The 23241-nt window shown below is 34.7% G+C and overlaps 2 protein-coding genes across 2 annotated transcripts in view; one reads left to right on the forward strand and one right to left on the reverse strand.

Moving 5' to 3' along the window:
• LOC126859042 (protein rhomboid) overlaps positions 1 to 5993 on the reverse strand; it is a 108713-nt gene extending 102720 nt beyond the window's left edge. Inside the window, exon 1 of the mRNA XM_050609943.1 lies at positions 5722 to 5993. The gene's annotated coding sequence lies outside the window, so the exon portion shown is untranslated. The remainder of the gene's footprint in view (positions 1 to 5721) is intronic.
• The window catches only part of LOC126859029 (elongator complex protein 3), a 97721-nt gene that overhangs the window by 40996 nt on the left and 33484 nt on the right, over positions 1 to 23241 (forward strand). Inside the window, exon 2 of the mRNA XM_050609919.1 lies at positions 16417 to 16518. The gene's annotated coding sequence lies outside the window, so the exon portion shown is untranslated. The remainder of the gene's footprint in view (positions 1 to 16416; positions 16519 to 23241) is intronic.

Consider the following 23241-nt stretch of genomic DNA (forward strand, 5'->3'; position numbering starts at 1 on the left):
CGTCGCAGAAGATAAGCACCCGTAATTCCATAAACGTTTTTCTCTTTCTTTATATGTAAGTTAAAACTGATTAGCATCACTAATGAGGAATAATAAAATTATGCAATTAAAAAGAGCAATTTACAAACCGCTCAATAATCTTCTCACTAATTCTATATAATATTTTGAGATAAGAATAATTAAAAAATAAATTAATAGTTTTTACTAACAATAAATGCAGGATAATGTAATATTATATTAATAATAATAATACTAGTAAATTTTAAATAAAATTTTCATATATCAAGAAAATTTTTCTCAAAAACAGATTCGATGATCGATCTCTTTGTTCGATATAGCCGATCTTTCGCGTAAATCAACAATTATTCGTTAAATGACCTGCCGTTTGCCTCAAATTTCATTGCCTCTCTGTTTACCTCGAATTTCATCGTTATATCCGGACGGGATATTTTCAACTTGCACATTCTGAAAACACAAATTTTCATCCCGATCGTAAAAAAAAAAAAAAAAACGTCCGTGATTATCGTAATCCACTTCCATTCGCTTGAAACGCTTTCATGGCGAATTCGCGCAGAATAATATTATCAGCCAGCTAAAAGCTTGAAATCAAGCCTCTGAATCAGAGTGGCCGAAACGAATTTTTCCCGATCTAACCAACTCGCGTATTGGTTTATTAAAGCGCCGTAGGACATTTTCACGTACTGATTACACATCAATGGGGTTATTCACGACCTCCGTTTCCTCTTTTTCCAGCGAAACGTGTACGGGTTACCATCGGCGGAAAATTGGCTCGGCGCCAGATCGGGCTTAAAGCTTTTCTACCGCCTCCCAGCAAATAATACGCTAGAAGCTCACGTCGAATCGTCGGTCCGGATATACTCTCAAATTCGTTACACAATCCGTTAGAGAATATTTGCGGTTATATTTCTTTCGAATTACGGCTACGCATTTCCGGTCGATAAAAATATACGAGAACAGCCACGATACTTGGACGAAAAAAAAATTGAATATTTACACGAGTATCTCGTTTCATATGAATCATTTCGAAACATCAAGACTTTTGCATCCTTTACATATTCAAAGAGCAAGATATATTTTTTTTGCACAATATAAATTATTTAACAATCATACATGTACTAATGTATACTAATTTATTATGATTTTATATGATTTATCACATATATATATATATAATACCTAAATTTTTAAATATTATTATTAATTATTATTAATTAAATTAATATTTTAATTAAATATTAAATATTAATTATATTATATAAAAAAATATATATATATAATTTAATATATTAAGTGACACATTAATTATAATTTAAAATATATTGTTAAATTAATAAATTATTATCTGTACAATTTAAATTATATATTATAATGAAACTTGAATTTTCCTCAAAATTTATCAAAATTGTATTAGCCATTATTTCCAAGAAATTAGCGCAGGTACTAGTAGCTCTCTTCATTTATAGTTACACCCTACAATATATTCCCTTAAAGTAATATTTCTCATAATCAAATATATCTACAATTTCGCATCGCAATGCAATTGTTTTACATTCGAGTACAAAGAGATTGTATCGGTCTCTCACGAAACTTGAGAATAATTCCTTGATGCGATTACGCGAGATCGACCAACGCAACATGTTTTAAATATTTGCTCGTCAGCGAGACGTGACACACTATTTCTAATTTAGCGTGTTTATAAAAAAAAATTGCTAATCAGATACATAAGTTCTAACATCGATTTCATGGCATACCGCCATGAGTGACAGATCGATTAGACTGTCCAGCTAGTTCTTCGATCGTCGGGCAAATGACAAATCCGACGCGATATCAAAGATGGGCGCGATAAAAGTGATTGTTTTCTAGACAAATTGCGCTTTCCGAGCCGTTCTTTTCGCATTCTCTTGTCGACGCAACCAAAGCAAAAATGAGAAACAAAAAAAAAAGAGCAAGTACATAGGTACAAGGAGGCAAGCAGAAAAGGTGTTGAGAACTATAGCCGAAACCGTTACGCTTCTTCCCTTTGACCTACGAAGGAAAACAAGAAGATGAGTGCGCACCGGCTTTCCTTCCACTTAAACTCTGTCGACGACTGAAAGAAGATCGTCCTTTTGTCTCACTAATCTAGTCGCCGCGAAAGGCGGCCGAGTGACTGCACGAATCAATAACGCGAACCTAGTTTATGTAATCGCTGAAAAAATGGCTCGAGACAAAGATTTAAAATCATTCTCTCGAGAATAATTTTTTGCACTATACAAAATTAATTTTTCGGAATTTCCACCTTTCTCTCTGAAAAAATATAAATTCCATTTCAAAATGCAAAATATGTGTATTAATATTTATTCGATAAAAGAGAAAAAGAGAGAGAAAAAAAATAGAGTTTACATTTTATATCAAATTACGCGGAATCATGTGTGCTTCATATTGACATATGCTAGCGCATTCTCGATTTTAAAAGAAATTATATTGTTATTTAAATAAATTAGATTTAAATTAAATTAATTTAATAAAATTAATTTTGAATTTAATTTAAATTCTTCATACAAATTTTTTATTTTTGTTTCAATTTGTACTAATTGTCTTTACATTATAACGTTTCTGATTCCACAATATAATATATTATTTAAATTCCTCTCGCAGTTGCCGAAAGATAATGGGAATGCTGGGGGCTCTTAGTTATCCCGCGCGCGTGCTTACGGGTTAAGATCAAGCGATGCGAAATCATAAATTAATATCACGGAAGCACCTTGCGCGACTATATGGGACTACACGTAATTCCGTGACTTACGGAATGCATACAGCGGAGAGAATGCATACAGTGGAATCGCGCAACAAATGTGCAAACATGCAAATACCGGTATCACTTTACTCGCTCTTTATTACTGCGATGGAAGATGACAGTAGCAGCTTGGCGAAAAACGAGACACCTATATATTAGGAAGCGGCAGTTTGCGCAATTGTAAACTTTGAGATACGAAAATGAGAAGAAAATTATCTATTCTATTCTATTACTTCACATTACACGCGCAAGTGACACTTCATTTAAAAGATATCTGAGAATTCTTGTTTCATTTAAAAATAGAATTAATTTTATTTTATTTTTCATTCTTGCAATTAGATGTTCATTTAATTTTTGTCTAACTGATTTCGCACATTTAAAATACATCTCTATTTCATAACATATGATAATTTATATGTAGAAAATTCAGATATGTAAAATATAAATATAAAAACAATTTATCAACAATATAAAATTTCGTAATTAAAAATTTATATATATATTAAAAATTTATATTATATATATATATATATATATATATATATATTAGGTCATCGATCAAAAGTTCGATCGCACTTGTTCCCTGTGTGTTTGTCATTTAGCTTCAATAAAACTCGAAGCAAACTCGGACTTTGGAGCGAGCGCGTCACAAAGCCCTAAGCTACGTGTATAGCTCACCTCGTTTATGCATTGAAAGTCCGGCACCGGCTCGAACGGATAAAGTTCCCACGCTGTGGCTTGAAATCGAACCCGACCGCAATATCGAAAGTAATCTTTCGCCCTTGCCGAATGCGCGTATATCGCATACCATCATTCGCACTATTTTACGCGCTCAAGTTTTGCAAACGCTAATGCAACTTTCTCATCCGCCTATCCACTATCGATTTCTCCAAATGATACAAATCGTTTGTGCAGACCATTGTCGCTTTTCATTAAATTTATTTAAATTTTTGTTATAATATTGGATTACGATATTACGAGATATTTTTACAAATTCCAGATATGCAACTTGATATTAAAACATTTTAATTAAAAATATAGAACAAAGATTGTTTTTGTGGAAAAACGTTGAATAGTAATATTTTTAAATGGAAAATTAATTTGCAAGAAATAACTGAACAGAATTATATTCTTGACTAAATAAAAACCTATTTATAAAAAAATAGAATACACGGAGTAAAAATACTTAAATTGGCAAGTAATTAACTACAAATATATTCTTCGAAAATTAGTTTAAATATATAATACATTTTATAAAAACCAATTTGCTTTACTACTCGGCAAACTTGAGGCACTATTATATTACTTGAACAAGTAACTCTATTTCTACACGTATAAAATTGTATGTGTGTGTGTGTGTGCGCGGTATTCCTTTACGTCATCACGTTTCTAACGAAACGTTACAGTTTCGCTCATGAAATATTGTAAAATAAAAAATACAGCATATATTATCATACATCTTTTATAATAAAAAATTGATATATTTTTGGTAATATTCTTATCTTTTTATCGAATATATCTTCTTCTTACCTCTTTTCATGCTTTGTTTTTATTTTATTTAGTTGGCTCATCGAAAATGATATGATATTAACAATATGATAACGAAATGATATTGAGTTATACACATGAAAATCATTTCGCTTAAACGTAATATCCCATTTAAAAATTTGTAACAATCGACATAAATTTATTCATGAACTCCTTGTAATATGTTGACTATGTAAATAATTGGATTATTTTATCGACAATGAATTCGCGCTATTTAACGTGCTGTTGCGAGTAACGAACGCGCATATCAAAAAGTTTATTTTTCATCCAATATTATTCTATATATGCAATAGTATTTTATGTGTGTGGAAATTTACGAAACATTATGTACTACATGCGTAGTCATCATTTGGACGAAGCGCGCTCGCTCATCAATCGTTATTAAACCAATTCTGCGGACGTTCAACATTGCAGGCGGCAATGTTCGTAATATGTAGAATTTTTCGATGAGATATGAATATTTATGAAAATAATAGAGAGACGAAAATCTTGCGATGCACAGCAACTTAAAATTCCGCGAAGCAATGCGATTTATACGCGAGTATGAAGCATGTCTGATCTTTATTTGACTATATCTACTTGGCGGCAGCCAAGGATACTTCTCCAAGTACTCTTTTTCATTTGCATGTAAAAACATTCATGTGTAAATTATGCAAACTGTTTGCTTAAGCTCTATGCAGGTTATGTAATTTAAAATAGTTACTTTTTAAATTATATATAAATTATCTGCTTTTTTGCAGATAATTTTTATGATACGCCTTTGTCCGCTTTCTTTTAGAAAATAATATGCCTGTTCAAAAATTTTTTTAATTTTATTTCCTCAGCAGCATGGATTTACAGTACGCTATTTTATGTCAAAATTATTTTAGTATTAAAAATTATTGTTATATAATTGTTTTAACATACACATATTCATTTTTATTAAAAACAATGATGTAAATATAAAGAACAATGCATGTAAACATACATCGAACACTTAAATTAACCTGCAGTTTTGAGCGTCAGTTGCGACAATCTGTCAATGCACTCCGATTTGACAATCACTCGGTTCTTGAAACTTGAATTAAAAGAACGGCGTATTTCTTTCTAGGAACGAAATCATTAACTCCAAATTCATCATCCGCAAAAAGCTAGATAAGTTATATTTCACGAAAATCAACATACGCGTCGAATCATATTATAATACTCCTATTAACGTCATTACGTATATTCGCATGCCAACGAGACTTACATGTCACATCAATCAATCAAATAAACGCATCGATATTTTCAAAGTGGGAGAAAATTCCGAATCTTCTCGATTAGCTTCTAGCGGACGTTGATCAATTTATTGATATCGCGCGTCAACCCCTATTTTTTTTTAATCGTAACCTCACCTGTTACGATGTCGATCGAATCACTCCATAGTGTCACTGTCAGCGGCTGATTACGGCCACCCTTTCGGTAGTCTGGAGATGAGCTGGATGCAAGACCACAAACACCATGAACACGTATGTCCTAGCGCGGGGGATGAATGGCGACGCGAGCGGAAGAGAGAGAAAGAGGGTAGAGAACTATAGTAGGGAGGAAGAGAGAAGGAAAAAGAGAGATAGAAACGTAACGTGTGTCAAACGTATACAAGCACGCACGTCCGGTTCCGCGTCCGCGCGTGCACTGACTTCTCCTCTGTCTGTTCAGGCGCGCCAGCCCGCAGTCCATCCACCTTGGGCCACTGTAGACTCGTCGCTAGGTTGCCATGACGACCGGTCAACAGCACGCGCAGTCGGCGCGAGCGAGACGCCGTCACGCGGTCGTCGATGGTGGGAAAGGGGTGAGAGGAGAAGGGAGGGGGGAATTCTCGCGTTTGTGTGGAAAAATCTTTTTTCACAAAACAAAAAACAAAAAAGAAATGGAAACGTTTTTATAATAAGATACGTCACGCGGTGCTATATATATTCGCTAAAAATACTAGAGAAAAAGAAAAAATACAGTTAAAATATACATATAGGATACATAAAATATACGTACAAATGTATGTGTGTATGTAATGCAAAAATCTGTGATAAAAAATACATCAAGATAAGACAGATAATTAGCTAATAATATATCGAGAAAAATTTATATTGAAATAAATTGAAATAAAAAGAATATATTGCTAAAAATCTATAACAAGGTACATTTCAAGAATTGAAATTATTTTTAAAAAAATAAACTGGATATACACAAGAGACATGATTACATAAAAAAAAAAATTTGTAAATAGACAAAATTTTGTAAGCAGACAAAAGTTAAGATTACTTGTGTTAAATTTAATTTAATTTAATTAATTAAAGTTATATATATATATATATATATATATATATATATATATATAAATAGGATTGTAACAATTTAATATAATTTTTATGTAGCGCAATATGTTTATATATGAAGCCTAATTATTATTTTATTATTTTCAACTCGCGATTAAGATAGCAATGCATATATATATGTACATATAGTAGTTTTCAGACTGAATTTGCGCTTCTATTTTCTGTGCGTTTCAATCGGCACAAAATAAAAAAGTAGAAAATCGATGATGGGGTTTAATATCTCTTATATGTGGCGGAAAAAAAATTCGTAGCTTCGGATATATCGGCGCTTCGCTGTGGATAGATATCTAGAAAGTTAATAACGATCGCCAAACGACTGAAAGGGACCGCCGAACCTGTGGAGGCCGTCAAATAAGCTGATACTGCAAGAACGTTATTCGCTGATATAGTAAGCTTACTACGAAAGCGTCAGATTTTGTAATCAATGTGGCAGTCCGTCATAATTTTGATCTCATCTCGCTTTATATGTCATACATTCATATGTGAACGCAAACGACAAGATTACTCTGAAAAAACTGATTAAGGTAATAAAAAATTTATTTAACTCCAAAGCGGATTATTCCAATAAAAGATCAAATAAAGATTATCTTTGATAATCCAAAAAACTTGAAAGCGCAGCTAAATGCAAAAAAAAAAAAAATAGCAAACGAAATTAATGGTTCAAAAAAAAAAAAAAAATACGCGCACGTGCATACCACGTACGAGAGATAATTATTTCAAAATCATTGTCATGACACTTAACCCCCACTTTTATATTTAATCCTCCCTAATTTCCTAAATCTCTAATTTATTAATTAAAAAGTTTGTAGCTTGAATCAAATCTCTTGCGAGTAAACAAAATTGTAGAGATAAGACAGCGAGCAAGAAAGGAGATAAGAAAGACAGAAAGAAAGAGAGAAGGGAATAAAGAATGAGGTAGGAAATTCCGGGCTGGATTATGCGCATCGTGGAAATTAATAAGAGGTACGGTGTAAACGTGCACGGCTGAAATGCGGCCTCCACGAAGGAAGGGGTCGTTAATGCCCGGGCTTGTTTCTCTTTTTCTTTCTATCTTCGTTGTTTCTTTTTTTATTTTTTTTTTTTTTTATTTTTAATACCGCTCCACGGGACGTCGATACGATGCGACTACGTGAATACGTGACTTCCAACTCGAGCATCTCATAAAATACGAGCAAAATCCTCGAAGTAGAGGAAAGAAGAGAGCGGCGGCTCATTCGAAACGGCGAAAGCGTGGACGAAATGAGTATAGCGGAGTTTCGAAAAAGGACACAAACGCTCGGAATTGCGGAAATTAATCTGCTCGTGATCGTAAGGGAACCACTTGTTCCGTACGTCGCCCACGTACGCTGATAATATAAGTACGAAGATTTATTTTTACCTGCGCGATTGTTTCGAGGATACATAAAATTAATCTCGAGAAACTTTTGCATTTTCAGGTCAATGATTACGCTTATTTTGACAATTAAGTTATTCAAGTATTGCACTTGGCTTCCTTATTTCATTCCCAATCACCGTATCTACCATTCTATTTTATTGTTCAATTCTATTATTTGGATTATATATACCTAATAATCAGAGATAAAAAATGACAGATCTGAGCCTATATTTACAAATTGAGATGTATATAACAACAGTTAAAAACTCCCATTTTTTCATCTCAAGTTAATTGCATATTGCGATAATTTTATAATAAAGCGGTTAATTATATTGTTATGCACGTCAATACAATTACTGTTTGAATTTCTTGGCGCGCGATATTCTGGATTAAAAGCATCAGTTTTATTAACTTTGCAATAAAAATTGCATAAATTTTTCTAAAATTGATTTTTAACGCGTGCGCAGGCAAGCATTGTTTGTGTTCAAAATGCGATTATTCCGCGAGTCGATTTATCACGCACGCGTTATAATAACGTGTCGTTAACTGCAGAATTTCACTGTTACTGTGACCGCAACGCGCATTTAAATGTGTATATCTGTAATCCCAATTATCATAGTCCAATAGTCCGTATAGATTACTCCCGCGATTACTCTATTTTCCAAATTAGATTAAGCCGCAATAACTAGTTGGGTATATAAACGTTGCATAAACACCTATACATAAATATCAGCACACGTTACGACAACACATTCACACCATTTTTGTCTTATCGAGTGAATCGGGATAGCGAGTCTCGCTTTTATACAAAATAATAATGCAAGAAGAAGAATGAAACAACTCGCTTTCGGTACACTCGCACACATTCGATAAGATTTTACGTGGCGAAAAAAATGTTCTTGATCTTTACAGTCTTTTTGAAATCGCGAATTAATTGATTTATGATAAACGTATATGTATTGGCGTTAAATGATAAATCGCGTTTATAATAAAAAACTATACAAGCATGTGCTGTATACAAATAAAAACAAATAAAGCTTTCTCTTTATTTCGGTGCCAACGTTAATATTATATCAATTTTAATTTTTGCAGCAATGCTCATTTGTTTGCATCTTTTAAAGAAATTTTTTTTTACATCTTCGTGGTATCGTTTATTTATATCCGACGGTTTTCTTTACGAAATTACGCAGAAAATTTTCATGAAATGTTATATTCATGTGTTAAAAAAAAAACGCTGTACGTATTCCCAGATTAATTTCCATTAAATACTGATCATACTTTCCGTTCTGAGATTCTTCGTCAATTTAAGCTGCTGTAGAAAAGCTTTCATTCAATCATGCAACGAAGAAAGAGTCTCCGCCTCACGCTGCACAGCTCGCGTATGCGAGAGCTTCTATACCTATATTTTCAGCTTTCGCGGTGAAAGAAACACTGGAAAACGGGGCCACATAAATCTAGTTAAATCTAGAAAAGGCACAGCGAAAGCAATGAAGAAACATGCGCGCACGCGTTACAACGACTTTTCGTAGAGTTTATGGATACGCCACGGCAACAAAACTATGCCAAGTCCGTTCAAAATCTCTCTCTTTATGCGTTCGCACATCATTTGCCCCGGGTTTTCATAATCTTCAACCCCGTGCGCGGAGGTTTTGCTCCTCAATACGATTACCTCGGACGGATCCTCCATCAAAGACGAAATCGGAACATTCGGTTCAGCGACAGAGCAAACTGCCGCAGTATATTGGTGACGTAGGAAATGTCAGTAAGTCAGTCAGAAAGCATTATTGAAAAATTCTAGCGACTGCAGAATAAGATAGAATCTGATCTTTCATCCAACAAATTCAGGTAATCGCTTTCTTAGCAGGAATTTAATTTAAAGTTTAATTATCGAGTTATTTAATATTATACTTTCATATACTTTACATTAAAGACTAAGAAATATGGGAAAACGAGATTGTATCGTTGTTGCGCTTGGCACAAAGGATAAAATTAAAATAATGCACACTTTAGAGAAAATTTGAATTATCTTACTATAAATATCAACATAAAAAGTGATAATTATTTCAACAAAAAACGTCGTTGTTGAAAGAGGATTTAAATGAAGTAAAGCTCCGAAATAAGATCCTATCAATATAACTCTTTTTCGGAAACACCATGCGGATACTCATCTCGAGATGAGAGCGTAAATTCTCTGCGCAACTGACAAGCGTGCTCCACGTGTGCAATTCGTTTCCATAATTTTAATCTCGCGAAAAAGCGCGAATACCCTTTAATGCGAACGTTCGGGGAATCGTCATCTCGCGGTCGGTTTTCCCAGCTGAATGAAGGAGAAAGAGAATCGCATTCATAGAGAGAGAGAGAGAGAGAGAGAGAGAGAGAGCGCACCGCGCGGAACATTTCCGGGCGTATTAGCGCTGCACCGGCAAAATGATAACGAATCGCTTCTGCGAAATTATAGCACGCACGTATGGATCGTATCGCGCGAAGGGATGGACGGTAATACTTTTCCGAGATATCCGATAAAGCTGATATCTTTCCTTTGAAAGCAGCGAAGGCATGAGGCGCACGCTTAAAGGCTCCAAAAATTTCATTCTCGTGCATCTAAAAATTTTGTTAATCATAGATGATGATAAAAAAGACGACTTTATGAAAATTTTCATTATATTAAATTATTGATATAAAAAATGTGAAATTAAAAATCCTGAAATTATAATTTGTTTGCGAGATCCCAAGAGAGCATAATATTTCACAATATATAATATTATATGATATTGGAAAGTGTTTCTGAACAGAAATTATTTGAATCTTTTGACAATGTCCCGAAGCTTATATTTCATTAATTTTCGCATTGATCCGTCCCTGTGGCTACCGACGGAATGATGGCGGATGGACGAAAGAGGAAGGATGGAAAGAAAAAGCTTTTCCCGCCGGCAGTGAATCGAGCACGCGTAAATTATCATTCATCCGGCGAACGTGACGCGCAAAAGAGGAATGCGCGCGCGGTAGCGCGAAAAAGGACAAAGGGGATTGGCGACGGGATGGAAAGAGAGGATGGAAAGGGAGGATGGTATCCAGCCGATCTCGTTAATAGCGAGCCAGAGGCATCGAATCTAACCTCGATTCGACACACATACGAAAAAGCTTTCCGGCTTGTCGTCCGCTTGGATTTGTGTCAACTGCGACACGAAGCGGCAGCCACGAACTTTATGAGAGTGCCGGTGAAGGAGATGGAAGTGGAGAGTGGTTGGAGAGAAAGAATAAGATAGAGAGAGAAAAAGAGGAAGGAGATGAGATGCGCCTGTCGATATTCACAAGCTCGCTAAATTACGAGAACTTCGTTTCTGCTCAAAATCTCTTCTTGGGGGTGCGGGCGCTTCCGCTACAGGACAGCTCGATGGTCCTCGGAAAGTGCCGGGGAATATCTCTGGTTCCGCGGCTGTCAACGTGAATCTAGCGTTTGCTTTATATACGTAAGACAATTCGCGATCGGATTACGAGACGTCGCGAAAATTCGTAGCCAATTTAGGACATTAAAGTAAGAATGAAGATCCCGATAATAAAAGATAAGAATTGATAGTATTGGACAATGTGCAATGAATTTAAAGATAAAAGATATTACGTCCATTATTATAAATTTATCATATATTATTTTATAACAAATTTATTATTTATTACAAAACCGTCAAAAATAGAAAAAAAATTTTATCTACAAAAAAATAAAAATATTTATATATAAATTATTATATTGAAGCATAATAAGTCTTAATTTCGTGATTGAAAAAAGTTATTATGTTATGCTCATTTACTCAATATTATATACCCAATCTTAAATATTTTACAGAAGCGTTTTCATAGACAACAAGATTACACAAATGATTGAATATCAACAATAGATATCATATCTTTGTGCGCGCAGTGTTATTTAGACCTCTTGCAGCGTTCATTACTGGCGTGTCGCGCCGTTAGAGATCCTAAGCACGACCTTCATCAGGTTTACGATATACGTTTTTGGGCCCATCACAGCCCGTTTTCTCTGTCCCTGTCCCTACGTCCCACCAATGTCGCAAACGCAATTATCGCGATGCGATGCCGCAGGAGGTGTGCCGCTATTAAATCACCAGTACATTATGCAAGATTAGAGAGTCTGGAGAATGAATATCCAAAGCAAGACTGGCGGCGGTTCGTGCCTGCTGATACGTCCCGCTATCTCGCTTAAACATCCACGAAGAACGCCGAGAATCTCCGTTGTGTCTTCGACAGTGTGCCGGTTATCGCTGCTGCAGCGAGTAATGCGGGTTCGCGTACGTCGCGACGCACACATGGCGTGTTTCTCGTGTAACGTACTAAGCGTACAACGTACGAGAGACCGGGAATAATAGGACCGGGGGATGGAAACCGAGGTTGCAATTCGACGCTCTCGTGTTCGATTGTGCTATAAGCGCGACGTAATCCGCAACATTCGCAAAACAATTCGTAAGTGTGAATCTTTAAAAAGCTTCAACATCTTCATCAGATTCAGATACTCTCGACACTCGTCAAGACATGACGCTGTGTTTTTTTTTTTTCTTCTTTTTTTGTCTATACTTTAGCTAACGAACAACTAGACGCGGTTGACAGCTAAGCGCGAAGTTATGTTCGCGCGCTAATTAAACGGGATAGAATTTATAGGAAAATTGCCGGGAATAGAGAAAAGTCCGGGAAGAGATGAAAGACGCGTGGAGCGAGAGTCGAGGGAATCCTCGGCTGTGGAAATCGCGAGAAAGAAAAAGTTAATTTCCCTTTCGTCTTCCTTTTTCTCACGGCATTATCTTCCTATTTATCTATCTCTCTTTCCGCGGCTTCTGTCCGAGTGGACGCGGCCGACATGCGCTGAGAAATGAGAAATTGCGCGATTTAATAACGCGGCCTGTCTCTTTCGCGAGAATAATTGTTCGCGCCGTTTTCCCCACCTCCTTCTCTCCTCTTTCTCGACAATAATCTTCTTCCATTTTTTTTTTCGGCTCGTCGCGTCCTTTTCAATTTCTACTGCGAGCGGCGAGGCTGTCGCTCGCGAAACTCCGGTCCGATCGGCCTTTTTATTCGCGATTTCGCGTTCGTCCGAATAACGAGAGACTCCGGACTACGTTTCTCGATTGGAAATGATCCACGGGAGAGGACAAAAAAAAAAAAAGAGCGGCGCGCCGCTCACTCGCGATTGGCTGCGCTTTAATGCGATTCCGCGCACGATATATAATTTGCGATCCGACGTGAGCCATATAGCTCCGTCCTCGAGCACCGCATGAGCTCGATTTAATTTCCCGGACCTACCATTGCCGTGCTTTTCCGAGCGTTTTCGCTTATGAATATAATAGCGCGAACCACGAATATATATATATATATATATATATATATTTCTGCGTCACGCAATGATTTCTTTTTTTTCCATTTTTCTTTCTTTTTTTTTTTTTATAAATTGACTCTGATCCAGTTACTGCTCAAAGCGAGCGTTGCTCAAAGCGGGAATATTTAGCTAAAAACGTTTCAAAGAACAGACAGCTTTTCGAATATTTAAATGGTTACCGCGAGCTTTTATACTTTTATACGTTATGCTATCGTATTTTTATACGTTATGCTATCACACCATTTTATCGTAACTCATCCCGATTTATCCCTATTGCATATGCTTCATCATAATATGTGCAATGTCGTGTAAATAAAATGAAAAATGAAATAAAAATATTATAATCGTTCTCTTTTGACGTTTTAACGCTCTTTAGCTCGACAGTGCACCGGACGCTACCTTAATTCGAGTCTGAAGAGCAGTAACGGAATCCGATTCACGGACCGAAAATAAGGCCGAGAATGAAAAGCTTTTAGTACTTCCTACGTCGGCAAATATGCGATTTATCCGGTGCTCCTGAGCGCGCACAAAATTTTCCTCACGTTAGGATTATTAAAATGAAATCTCAAAATTGCATGTTTGCCAGTGCGTCAAAGTGATATAATTGAAAATAATTCGGATACACGTAACACACGTCCCGGATAGATTAATAATTTAATTAAATAAAATATGTCTCTCTCAAAGAAAAAAAGAAAAGAGTGTATGTTTAAAAAATATTTTTTTAAATATTTCACGTATGTGTGTGTGTGTGTATTATCGCCGAAAGAATATAATCCGATTCGCTCACATATTTATGGCTTATTTCACATTTCTGTCAGAATACACATGTGCTTTTAAATCTTTTTCATCGCGCATATAAGTATATATTTTTGAATTTTTGGTAGTTAATTTTTGTCATGCAACAATATTAAAATAAAAAAATAATATTTTTATATAATATAAATATCTTGTTGAAGAATGTTATTTTTTTTTATCAATGTGCAATATCTGGTTATGAAAAATATTTACACTTTTAATTATAGAGAAACAATTGGTATTTAATTCTCTTTTGTCTACCGATAAATAACTAGTTTATGAAAACTTCGATAAACCACGTTACATGGTCTTCCTGAAAGATAGACGGATAATTAAAAAAACTACGGAATATTGGAATATCGTGAATATTGGTACGCAGATACTTTATAACTTCTCTAATTGGGTCAAGATAAATTCTATCATTCTTCAAATGGTTTTTTATACCATTCGACTAAATTAATACCCTTCACGACGAAGGGATGTATCGTATTCCCAGATTATGTTGAGACCGCAAATTCCATTATAACCATTGCAGCAATTTAATCAGTGATCTAATTTACGAATACCCAAGCAAAGAGATAATATCTCGGGATTTCTCTATAAATCTATCTATCCGCATACATTTGAATTGAATCTCGGAGATATGCGTGTGAGAGTAATTCAAAATTTCTATTTGCTTTCTTCATCATCAATGTTGAAAGTTATGCTTACAATTCATACGTACATTACATTTCATGTTATCATATCTTCCTCTGTGTTTATATTTACTCACGTCAAGTATATCAACCAACAAGTAAGAGACATATCTCTTTGCCTCAAAAAGGAAAAGAAAATAAACAAGAAAGAGACGGAGTCTTTTGTATTTAAAAATTTCGCAAATTATATTCGAAATAATATCTTCTTTTTCTCACGTTTCCATCTCTTACCTCCCAAACTCTTTTTTCACTAAAATTTGTTTTAACACCTTTAATCGTGTGTCTTTAAAAGTCAATCCGCGCCTGGAAATTCTGAGATCCAATTTCTTCGATTAACTTTAAACGTAGTTCGATCGCCTACCTACTTTTCTCCTTAAAAAGAAGAACGTGAGCAGAGACGGAAACGAGAACTATGGTAGAAGCTACGATTAAAGCTAACCGATGTCGACATAATCGATCCTAAGTACCTCAACTGTTTGCCTGCCACTGTCGTTGCGTCAGCACGTGTACGACGAGATATTCATGAAAATATCGCAAGTCTCGAGTGCTCGTACACACATAGCAACTCATCGCATACATACTGAAATCTATATGGAGCTTTTTCGAGAAAAAGGGGGTAGGGAGTGGAAGAGAGAGAGAGAGAGAGAGAGAGAGCGTCTTTTTGCTTCGCACGCAGCGGCTGTTTCGTACGTACGAGAGAGCGGTAACGGAACACGATTTACGGGTCGAAAATAGAGCCGCGAGTGAAAAGCTTTTAGTCGTTCGTACGTCGGCAAATATGTGACTGACCCAGAGCTCCTGGCTACGTGTACGCGAGTCCGAGTCGCGTTTTCATCCACCTGTGTAATCGCTGCCCTTTTCCTACTCTTCCCGCGCGAGCGATTCATGATCCGTTTGCTTTTTCGTTTCCTCGCAACAACAACAATCCTCCCCTCCCTCCCACTCCCCTTCAACTCCTCTTTCCTTTGTCGCGCTTGTTGTCATTGCGTCCAATCGAAATCGTATGCCTGAATCAGTATTTATTAATATACAAACAAAATTTTTAAAGCAGCTCTAACGCAATAATCATTAAACATGTTGTTATGAAAGCTTTATGGGTAAACATGATTTGTGTCTGTTGACATTAGCAGAAAACGAAAAATAAAATTTGTTACATAAAGTATAAAATTGGAACATGTGGCACATTATTGTATTTTATTATACTATTTTATTATAAAATATAAACAAATGTGTATATAAATATAAATAAAAAGTAAATATATTTTTGAGAAAATATTTTTATATTTAAAGTTTATTGATTTTTTTTTTTTTTTTATAACACGTAATTGCACTAATGGCAGATCATCTCATCAAAATTGAATTCGAACCGAGTACTAAACGTTACGTAGAGATATAACGCGAGAGAGAATAGAAATAAGCTTTTTTAGCTGCAACTAATATTCTAAAGAAAAATTGGGGATTTATTGCTGTTTCAGAGAGAGCCGTATTCATAAGAGCAATATCCTAGACGAACATACTTGGTTTGCGTACCTTATATTCACTTTGAAAACAGGAAATGGCAAGCGCACTGTGCTAAGGTAATGTTCAAACAGATATTTTCAACTTTCATTCGCATTTTATCAGTACAACAGCTACCGGAGACAAATGTATTTCCACGTGCAAACCAGTCTGACCGTATCACCACTGTTTTCTCTTTTGCGATTCTCTTTGATCGTGCACGGTGACATTGTTCTAGGTATGATAAAATTTTCCGCCCTTTATTCGTTCTTCTGTACAAATAATTTTGCTGCGAGCGAACGAGTGAATGAGTTTAGCTTGACAGCGACCGAGGGAAATTGTCTTATTTTACAATAGAGAGATATCGATATTTTGTTAAAATTGATATTCCGTCCGCGATTCCTTCCGTTTCGCCGGAACGCGGAAAATCGTCGTCATAATCGGCCCACTGCATCGGAATTCTATAACACGTTGCATATGAAATCAAGCTGAGAGGACACGACGTCCAATTTAGATTATGAACTCGCAACCCCGTCGGTAGCAATAAAGCGACAAACGATATAAAATCAATATGTGATACAAAATTGGAAAATACAATGTAAATTCCCGTCAAAGGGGGATAGTCATATCGAAATATATTATAGAAAAAAAACATGTCCTTTTATTAATAATACTCTTCAACCGAAATGTCAGTAAGGTTGACATTATGTGTACATTATGAGATATAATGAAAGAAATTAATAATATTTGTGCACTCTCTTATATATATATATATATATATATATATATATATATATATATATATATATGCACACATACGCAACAATTAACAGTCAAAAGAATTTATAAAAATTATTAAATTGCCAACTTTGGCATCATTTTGACGATATTCGTTATCGATATTTGCAAGCCGATTTATTTCAATCTCCTTTCGACGTTCCATTTCCCCCTTTTTTATTCGTACATAGACGACGGCGCAGTTTCTAGTTTCGAATAAAATAGCATTTTGGTATTTGGATACAGACCTTTCAATCGGTTCGCTTCCATGCTCGATTTCTGTGTTACTATCGCCCAGAATCGTGGATTAGTTTAATACAGAAAGAAAAGCCGAGATAGAAAGCCCATCCAGAGAATCAATAAAGAAACAAAGAAAAAGATGAAAAGAAGATAAAAGAAATCAAGAAAAATGAAAAAAATATTGTACCACTGAAATTTGGAACATTTTGAGAGAAAGAAAATTTAAAATTCAATTATACTAAGCGAGCTTATAGAAATGGCTACGTAAAAGAATCAAATTAAAAGAACATAAACGAATTAATTAAATAAATCAAAGAATCTAACGAAAAGAATCTAAAAGACAATATTTAAATTTTTATAAAATAAGATAAATTTATAAAAGTATTAAGTTTAATTTCTTATCAAAATACTTTTTTTAATAATAATTACAAATCTTAAATAATATTGAAATATTTAACGTACAAAAAAATTAATTATTATGATAAATATCTTTATTAAATGTTTTATTTTTTTTTTTAATATTAAAAATTTTTTTTATTATAAGGAAGACAAATAATAGGTTAAATAAATTATAAATTGCTTATCTCACGATTATTATTCGATCGTCGCCCGATGTTCCCTTCTCTTTTCTTTGTTCATCATTCACTGCTTTTTTACAGCGCTCAGATGTCATTGCAAAAGAAACGATCAATTACGTTCGTGTTCTAAATCATTAATATTATTATTTATAGGAATAAGTGTAACTTGAAATTAAAAATAGGTATCCGCACATTATATCCTATTAAATATTATTTATCGAAACAGTATTTCGCACATGTAAATTTTTATTAAACAAAAATCGAACCGACAAAAAATGATGAATTATTTTTTTACAATAATTATTCCTTTAAATACTCTTGAATATATTTTTCCCTTTTTTTTAATTCAAATTTTTTGCCTATTTAATAATTCATCATTTTCAAATCGAAAACATGAATACGCAAATTACTGGATGATTCACATAACGAAAAACTGTAATATATCGTTTAATAATACATTCATTTTGCAATATTTATACACCTGAAATGTATCGCATGAAAAATACTAAATTCTACTTATATACTTTTCGACATCGCGTCTTAACTAGCTATTAACTCGACTCAAATAATATCACGCGATTTCAAAATGAGATTTCCAATGTTATTTTCAAATTTTTCAATCATTAATAAAACATGAATACGGAACGAATCGATTCCTGCTGTCGAATGGCATTGTGATGTATTTAATTAATAAATACCGTCGTTATTAACTGCGTACTTTAATTTTTACCAACTATATAATCATACATTCGGCATTTATACATCGTCGTAATTTATCAAAACGCTTGTTCTGCGAAATTTATTTGATTGGAATTATGCGAATAGTCGGCAAAACGATGACATATTTTCGAATATTGCATTCTGTGGATATTTAGCTTTGATTTTATATATTTATTCTCATTTCATATAGTTTACACATTTATTTATTTACATTATGTACAACACGAGACAATAAAATTAGGGGAGAATAATAATAACAAAAGTAGCATTATCGCGACGAGTGGCAAATTTAACCGTGCATTTTTCGAATATTGTAGTTTTCGCAGTAGTTTTATATTTTCGTGCTCTGCAATATAATAAAACGCCGATTGCGCGTGATTAATATCGATTGTGTTATGCAAGACGTCGCGCAATTATCATATACTGCTAATTAGTGCGCGCGCGATCTTAATTACTTGTGTTTTCACGAGTTCTCATGAATGCTCTTGTAAAGTGTTTTGTGAAAAAGCAGTAAAGATTGAACACAAGAGAAAAGGAAAATGCTAAACAACGACCATCATATAAGTATTAAGCGGTAAGTGTTAAATTAAATTTATTTCGGACTAAACAGACATTCCCCCTATTAAGGTTTTCTTTTTTTTTAATTCTGTATTATTTTTATTAAAGCTTGTTTAATATTAGCAAACTTGAAATTTTTATTCCAAAAGTACACCCAGCTCTCTTCAACTGAGATATAAAATATGCAAACTCTGAGCTCTAAATGAGTTTGATTTGAAGTTCGAAATGATGTGATCATCGATATTCATGAGGTCGATTAAACGATCAGGCGAATCAAAAATCACTTTGGAAAAAGAAAAAAGCAGAAGAATACGAAATACTTTTTTAACAATTCTTTGGTAAACGTATTATATATCAAATTGTGCTTTTCGGGATTATTACAGTATGTCTTAAAAACATAATCCTTTTTCTGGAAAGGAAAAAATGATAATATTTATTCTATATATATATATAGAATAAATTGTTTATCTCTTTTAAAATATTTTTTATTAATATAGAATTATTTTATATTTTATATTTTAATAATTTTTAAGAAATTTATAATTATATATATATATATATATATATATATATATATAATATATATAATATATATATATATATATATATATATATATATATATTAATTATAAATTTCTTAAAAATTATTAAAATATAAAATATAAAAATAATTCTATATTAATAAAGAATATTTTAAAAGAGATAAACAATGCATTTTTATTGCAATTTAAAAAAGTGACATTTAATTAAAATTAAATACAAACAGTATTTAAAATTTACCGTATTTGGAATAAAAAATATTCCAAGTGTTAAAATGTATAAGGCGCATAATATATATACTTGAGGCGATATGTTTCCTTTTTGTTATTCATCTCATTTGCATGAGTTTGGAAAATATTATTTTAGAAAAACATAGATTTTGAGCGTTATCTCTCGCCCGAAGCGTATTGCTTCATTCCTATACCATTGATTTTTACGTTCTATGTTAAATCGTCTGTTTTTGTGCACTTTGCGAAGGATAGAGCGTCCAAGATAACAAAAGGCACTATGTGAAATGTTTGTATCATAATATTTAACTTTGGAAAATAAGAACTTTGTACGAACAAACTTTCTTCTTCTTTTTCTCTATCAATTCCCGATAACGGACAACTTTAATGTAAGGTTCTTATATTACACTCTGTATAATTTGTTCATCCGAGAAAATGTTTGCTGATTAAATATATATCCGCGGTGAGTTAGCGCGATATTGCGCGATGCTTCAAACTTCTAATAAAAGCGAGAGAAATCGAGAACTTGGCTGGAAAGAGGAGAGAGGCATGGCCGCGTCGTGGTCCGCGCGGCGAACTCTCCGTGGAAAATTATGACGTCTGCTGGTGGTGAAGGTTCTCCGTTCAGTAGCACGCGATCCTTTTGTGACCGCCTATTGTGCGTTCCCGAAAACGCGTAAGCACCGTCCCGACGTGTTGTCGGCGTGATGCCACCGACACGTTGATCACTTGCGGTCCCACCTCCTCCCCCGCTCACGATAATCGCGCGCTTATAGTACTTGCTCTAAACTTTGCCAGCCGGCAGTTCCGATCGATGCTTCCTTCTGTTCGTCCCGAAAGAACCGCGCTATCTTTCTTCCCTACGCGAGTCTTTTCAAAAGCCAGCCGGCGGTTTAATGCGACCCTTCGTCGCCGTCGTCGTCGACGGAATAAAACTTTCAGTTGCACTTCTGTAAATTTAATTTTCCACTACAGACGCGGCGACGGACGACGTCGTTACGGCGACGATTTGTTGCTGTGTGCAAGAGCACACGCCGATCCACTCGCGACGCGAATCTGAGAAAAGAGAGACGAAATATTACCGCGACGGCATGAAAAATTGCCCAAGCACGGTACGTTGGGAGGTATTTCGAAAGATTCAATTTCCCCCGCGAACTGGATTTTTCCTTGGGACGTTCTTACAGTAATTGGGCATCTCGATAAAACATTCAACTCCGTCTTAACCCAGTTTCCCTCGCTCCTTGCTTCATCGTTAATAAATATTATACGCAGGAAAGAGAAGATCGAGAGACCGGGACGAGATGCAAATGATTTATCTAGCGCGCTTCCGTACTTTGCAAACAGAATCGGCATTAATTCGTGAACATTGGAATGGTCTAGGGGACTCTATTAATTATTCGCATGTCGATTGATCGCACCATCAATTTCTGATGTCGCATAGGGTAAGATATTCCCAACTCTAAAATGTCCATCAATAAATACGATGTTAAGAAACGGCAAGATGCATGATACGTGAATGATAAATATTAGCAACATATTAATAGAAAAATAAAATCAATTGTTGTAATATATATTTATACTTTTAAGCTCGTTTTTGTTATGAGCATCAAAATGAAATATTAAATATATTACAACGATGCAGAGTTTGTTATAAAATTTCGTAATGTTAATATAATTTTATAATAAGTACTTTGAAATTTTGAGCACTGTTATATCATTAAATCTATCTCTCCATCTCTCGTTAAGCTCTTGTATCTTAAATTTTCGGTATAAATGTTCCACATCGTGCTCAAACCAAGCGTGAAATCCGACTAGAATACGAATACTCCGTAAATTCTGTGCAATATGCACGTAATCCTCACGTCAATATTAGTATCTCGAATTAATATATCGGTTGGGCAATCGTGGAAATTGTACACTCATCCCACCTTTTCCCTTTCCTTCTCCCTTTCGCGTATACATGTTTTCGATTTCGCTCCCAAATATCTGGAGACTTTCCGCGGCAACCACCAGGCGCATTTTAATCCAACGAATTTTCCAGCAGGACGGATCTAATCGTACGAATTAAACGAGAAAGTGTTCATATATCTTGCCTTATCTCCGATCTCCGTAATCGTTTCCGAATTACGCCGAACAAACTGGAACGCGCCGGTGTTTCCGCCCTATTTACATGTCTCCCGGGATTCCCCTGAGCTCGAGAATAAACAAGCCTGTTTCTCGTCTTTCTTTCGATCAGTAAATACCACGACGTGAATTGTAGGTTGTATACTCTCTCTTCCCCCTCACCCCTCTACCCTCTCCGAGGTCGACATGCTCAACCCTAATCTTTAATTCCGCACGAATTCCACGCTCTCTCAGCCTTACTGCATCCTCGTGAAAATATTCAACATCTATTTATATACAGTTGGCTTTTTCACGACGATGAAGTTTCAATTTAATGTGGCAAAGTTTTTATTACAGATTGGAGGTGTGCACGGTCTTTCCGTTTAAATTTTTAAATTAAATCTTTTTTTTTTATATCTTGATTATACAAGAATTTAATATATTTATATAGAAAATTCGAATGCGCGTATCTGAGATTGTTAGCGGAAAATTTCTGCATAATTAGATTCTTCGATTAATCGGAAGTTGACTTTTTCACTAACGAAAACTTAATTACTTATCTTTTTTACAGTATTTTTTTTTTCAGTATTCAATATTAATTATCTCAACAAAGTAACGAAGTTTTAACTTACGATTCTCCTTAAGTAAAGCGCGCTTGAGATTAACCGAAGAATAAAGTTTTGTCATCTATGAACTGCTCTCAAGTTTCGCGAGAGCAGCTCTCTATTATAATCTCGAGGCTCGTTTTGCCGAAAATCCTCCGAATTTTCAAACTTGAATAACTGGGCATGTTTTAATGGGATGATATCGATGTTATACCCTATTAAAGCAATCACCACTTTTGTTAGTTTGCGCTCTAATATCTGCCTATTGCCAGCCAAACTTTAACGTCATTCACCATTCGATTTGCGCAGAAACGCTTATAAAGGCTGTCGGAAACTCACGAAACAAGTCGAGTCCGAGCGGTTACTTCCTGGCAGTTTAATGGCCACTTCAATCGAATTTGCGGCCTCTTCCCCTTCTTGTCCTCGACTTTTAAAAAAAAGGAAAGAGACAGGAT

The sequence above is a fragment of the Cataglyphis hispanica genome, chromosome 2 (assembly GCF_021464435.1).
Source record: "Cataglyphis hispanica isolate Lineage 1 chromosome 2, ULB_Chis1_1.0, whole genome shotgun sequence".
NCBI classification, from domain to species: domain Eukaryota; kingdom Metazoa; phylum Arthropoda; class Insecta; order Hymenoptera; family Formicidae; genus Cataglyphis; species Cataglyphis hispanica.